Below are 5,000 nucleotides of genomic sequence, written 5' to 3'. Positions count from 1 at the left end.
CAACATAGTGGAGCCGCAGTGTCACTAATGTACAGAGATAGAACAGTTTCGACTGGAACTAGAGTAACCGTATACACGGCACTGATTAGTAATAGATGCAGAGCCATCAGAATACAGATAATATATACAACCGTCCCTATACATGCTGAAAGACTCTGCACACAATGAGAACCACACGTCAGCCAGACACTCTTATCACACACTACTCTCTTATCACACACAATATCTAACCACCAGCATGGAAGAACATCCAGTGCATCCTCTCCGCCACATGACACAATCCACACTATCATTACCAGACCGGGAGGTCCACCCAGAAAACACAATATCCCACCCTTCCGACATCCGCACATTGCTCAGCTAAGCCACGAACACCCACACATGTCCTACACAGTGGTGCACCCAACATCACAATACTGCCTCCTGTCACAGCACACAAACAATGGCAGGAATGAAAGACACAGATCTGCCACAACCATGGAATCGGAGCGCCGCCTGTCATGAGCCAAAAGTGCATCCTGACGTGACAAATCGGATAATACCGCAGGCATCCAATTACGATAATCACTATCAACGAACCTGCCGCCCCCCCCCCCCCCAATACACCTTTCCCTACAACAATGTGTATCTGAACCTACGCTATATCGTACCTTAACCTAACCTATATCGTACCTTAACCTAACCTATATCGTACCTTAACTTAACCTATATCGTACCTTAACCTAACCTATATCGTACCTTAACCTAACCTATATCGTACCTTAACCTAACCTATATCGTACCTTAACCTAACCTATATCGTACCTTAACCTAACCTATATCGTACCTTAACCTAACCTATATCGTGCCTTAACCTAACCTATATCGTGCCTTAACCTAACCTATATCGTGCCTTAACCTAACCTATATCGTGCCTTAACCTAACCTATATCGTGCCTTAACCTAACCTATATCGTGCCTTAACCTAACCTATATCGTGCCTTAACCTAACCTAATTTGTGCCTTAACCTAACCTAATTTGTGCCTTAACCTAACCTAATTTGTGCCTTAACCTAACCTAATTTGTGCCTTAACCTAACCTAATTTGTGCCTTAACCTAACCTAATTTGTGCCTTAACCTAACCTAATTTGTGCCTTAACCTAACCTAATTTGTGCCTTAACCTAACCTAATTTGTGCCTTAACCTAACCTAATTTGTGCCGTAACCTAACCTAATTTGTGCCGTAACGTAACCCATGTTGTGCCGTAATGTAACCCATGTTGTGCCGTAACGTAACCCATGTTGTGCCGTAACGTAACCCATGTTGTGCCGTAACGTAACCCATGTTGTGCCGTAACGTAACCCATGTTGTGCCTTAACCTAACCCATGTTGTGCCTTAACCTAACCCATGTTGTGCCTTAACCTAACCCATGTTGTGCCTTAACCTAACCTACGTTGTGCCTTAACCTAACCTACGTTGTGCCTTAACCTAACCCATGTTGTGCCTTAACCTAACCCATGTTGTGCCTTAACCTAACCCATGTTGTGCCTTAACCTAACCCATGTTGTGCCTTAACCTAACCCATGGTGTGCCTTAACCTAACCCATGGTGTGCCTTAACCTAACCCATGTTGTGCCTTAACCTAACCCATGTTGTGCCTTAACCTAACCCATGTTGTGCCTTAACCTAACCCATGTTGTGCCTTAACCTAACCCATGTTGTGCCTTAACCTAACCCATGTTGTGCCTTAACCTAACCCATGTTGTGCCTTAACCTAACCCATGTTGTGCCTTAACCTAACCCATGTTGTGCCTTAACCTAACCCATGTTGTGCCTTAACCTAACCCATGTTGTGCCTTAACCTAACCCATGTTGTGCCTTAACCTAACCCATGTTGTGCCTTAACCTAACCCATGTTGTGCCTTAACCTAACCCATGTTGTGCCTTAACCTAACCCATGTTGTGCCTTAACCTAACCCATGTTGTGCCTTAACCTAACCCATGTTGTGCCTTAACCTAACCCATGTTGTGCCTTAACCTAACCCATGTTGTGCCTTAACCTAACCCATGTTGTGCCTTAACCTAACCCATGTTGTGCCTTAACCTAACCCATGTTGTGCCTTAACCTAACCCATGTTGTGCCTTAACCTAACCCATGTTGTGCCTTAACCTAACCCATGTTGTGCCTTAACCTAACCCATGTTGTGCCTTAACCTAACCCATGTTGTGCCTTAACCTAACCCATGTTGTGCCTTAACCTAACCCATGTTGTGCCTTAACCTAACCCATGTTGTGCCTTAACCTAACCCATGTTGTGCCTTAACCTAACCCATGTTGTGCCTTAACCTAACCCATGTTGTGCCTTAACCTAACCCATGTTGTGCCTTAACCTAACCCATGTTGTGCCTTAACCTAACCCATGTTGTGCCTTAACCTAACCCATGTTGTGCCTTAACCTAACCCATGTTGTGCCTTAACCTAACCCATGTTGTGCCTTAACCTAACCCATGTTGTGCCTTAACCTAACCCATGTTGTGCCTTAACCTAACCCATGTTGTGCCTTAACCTAACCCATGTTGTGCCTTAACGTAACCCATGTTGTGCCTTAACGTAACCCATGTTGTGCCTTAACCTAACCTATAATGTGCCTTAACCTAACCTAAAGTGCGCCGTAACCTAAACTATATTGCGCCTTAACCTGACGCACGTTGTCGCTGAACCTGCTCTGTAATTGTTATGCAACCCGTTAAAGTAGTGTAGTGTTGCCTAACCGCAACCCTCGCAATATAGTTCGCTACTCGCACTGCCCGGTCCCCTGTGTATCGCGTCATGTTAAACACCTTGCAGGTGTTGCTGACTTTCCACATGCTCCTGCTATACACTGTAGTGTGGATAGCAGCAGGACGTACATGCCCCCCCCCCTTCCCCCCTGCCTTCGCAAGCTGGTCGGTGAGAAGTTTGCATGTTCAATGCCCTTCGCATGCCGACGTACTCAGCCTACGTTGTGGTACGGCCTGTCACCTGTCCGCCGATGTACGCAAAACCCACAAACTGTACTGCACATTGCTCCGTATGTACTGAATGATACATCGTGGCCCATGTGACCGTATGACGACAGCGCCTAGCAACGGCGGACCATACAGTCCAAATATTGTGCACGCAGCTACGTGTCGTCTCCCTATAAGAGCTGGATTGCAGTGTGGTACGCCATACAGACGTGTGGGAGGAACGGACGCCCTGGATGGCGATCAGCATGAGCAGTCTGTTGATGTAGTGGAGCGTGTATTCGGACGTAGTCGTCTCTTCTCACACACCGTGATAGCATGTTGCACCGCGTTCCACATCTGCGACATGCTGCAGAGGCGGGCTGACAGTCGTTCGCGCAATGGACACCGCATACGTACGGGGTCTACCTTCCACGTGTTCTCTAGGCGTGCACATGTTGTTGCGTCTATGTGGGCAGACGTAGTGTGTTGTGACACCTGACACAGGCATGCAATACTCGTTGCAAATGGCGATGGACGTGTACGTTTGCTGGTGACGTTACGCAAATGAACAACCGGTAACCCGTTGTGGTGCGGTTGTTCTCGCTAGAGGTGAATCAGTGTTGGCGACGATCGGTCGAGCTATTAACCGGTTGTTTCAGGGATACCCACCATGCCCACGAACGTGAAAGGGGACCCACCATGCCCACGAACGTGAAAGGGGATCTGGGTGTGAGGCGATACGCGGCGGTGGCTGGGTGGGACCGTCCCCGGCCGGTGAGGGGGGGCCGCCCGGCGTGCTGGCAGCGCGGTGCGTGGGCGCACGCGCTACAGCCGGCTGGTGGGGGCGGCCGGTGGCAGGCGCGCCGGCCGACGGACGCGGCAGGCGGCGCAGCTGCGCGCCGGCGCCCCCTGCTCGCGGCGCCTTGCGGCCAAAGTAGGTCCTCGCGGGCCCGGTGCGAAGCGCGGTGGCCATCTGCAGTGTGCTGGTCCGATTGAGGACTTTGTGCGCTGAGGATGCGCCGCCGCCCGGCGCTCGGCGCCGCGACGCCGTCTGCTGCTCGGTCGCCCCAGCGGTTCTCGCAGGTGGTTTGTATCGCAGCTGTGCGGACGTGTTGGCGCGTGCGCTGTGCTGGGAGAGTTCGCTTCGGCACCCAAGTAGGGCTTTTGTCCTTCTGTGGCGCTGGCGTTGGAGCTGCCGGTCACCGTAGGTGGCGCGTGTTGTCTCCCGCCGGCAATGCCACGACAGCACGCTCCCGGGCCTCTGTCGGCAGCGGCAAGCTCAGTTGGGAGCACGGGTGGTCGCACCTAAAGCGTCTACTCGCCTAACTCCGGGCGATTGCGCCTCTCTCGAACCCGACCAAGTACTTAGGACGGCGCTGCGCGCCGCCGGGACCTGAGAGGGTTTCGAGGTGTGTTGTGCAGGGGAGCTCAGCCTCCTCCTGTTTGCAGAATAATTGAGCGGACGCTTGCGTGTTCGCGCGGGCCCCCGGGACACACTCCCGGGCGGCCGGCTGCTCAGCTCTAGTTGACGCAGCTCCCTGGTTGATCCTGCCAGTAGTCATATGCTTGTCTCAAAGATTAAGCCATGCATGTCTCAGTACAAGCCGCATTAAGGTGAAACCGCGAATGGCTCATTAAATCAGTTATGGTTCCTTAGATCGTACCCACGTTACTTGGATAACTGTGGTAATTCTAGAGCTAATACATGCAAACAGAGTCCCGACCAGAGATGGAAGGGACGCTTTTATTAGATCAAAACCAATCGGTCGGCTCGTCCGGTCCGTTTGCCTTGGTGACTCTGAATAACTTTGGGCTGATCGCACGGTCCTCGTACCGGCGACGCATCTTTCAAATGTCTGCCTTATCAACTGTCGATGGTAGGTTCTGCGCCTACCATGGTTGTAACGGGTAACGGGGAATCAGGGTTCGATTCCGGAGAGGGAGCCTGAGAAACGGCTACCACATCCAAGGAAGGCAGCAGGCGCGCAAATTACCCACTCCCGGCACGGGGAGGTAGTGACGAAAAATAAC

The 5,000-nt window shown here is 51.3% G+C and overlaps 1 non-coding gene across 1 annotated transcript in view; it reads left to right on the top strand.

Annotated features, from left to right (window-relative positions):
* Positions 1 to 4,504: 4,504 nt before the first annotated feature.
* The window catches only part of LOC126432407 (small subunit ribosomal RNA), a 1,909-nt gene continuing 1,413 nt past the window's right edge, over positions 4,505 to 5,000 (top strand). Inside the window, exon 1 of the ribosomal RNA XR_007577944.1 lies at positions 4,505 to 5,000. This exon is cut by the window's right edge and continues 1,413 nt beyond it. This is a non-coding gene — a ribosomal RNA (small subunit ribosomal RNA).

This window comes from Schistocerca serialis, unplaced genomic scaffold (genome assembly GCF_023864345.2).
Source record: "Schistocerca serialis cubense isolate TAMUIC-IGC-003099 unplaced genomic scaffold, iqSchSeri2.2 HiC_scaffold_1133, whole genome shotgun sequence".
Classification (NCBI taxonomy): Eukaryota; Metazoa; Arthropoda; class Insecta; order Orthoptera; family Acrididae; genus Schistocerca; species Schistocerca serialis.
The sequence above is the reverse complement of the archived record's forward strand: the minus strand, read 5'-3'. Positions and strand labels throughout refer to the sequence as shown.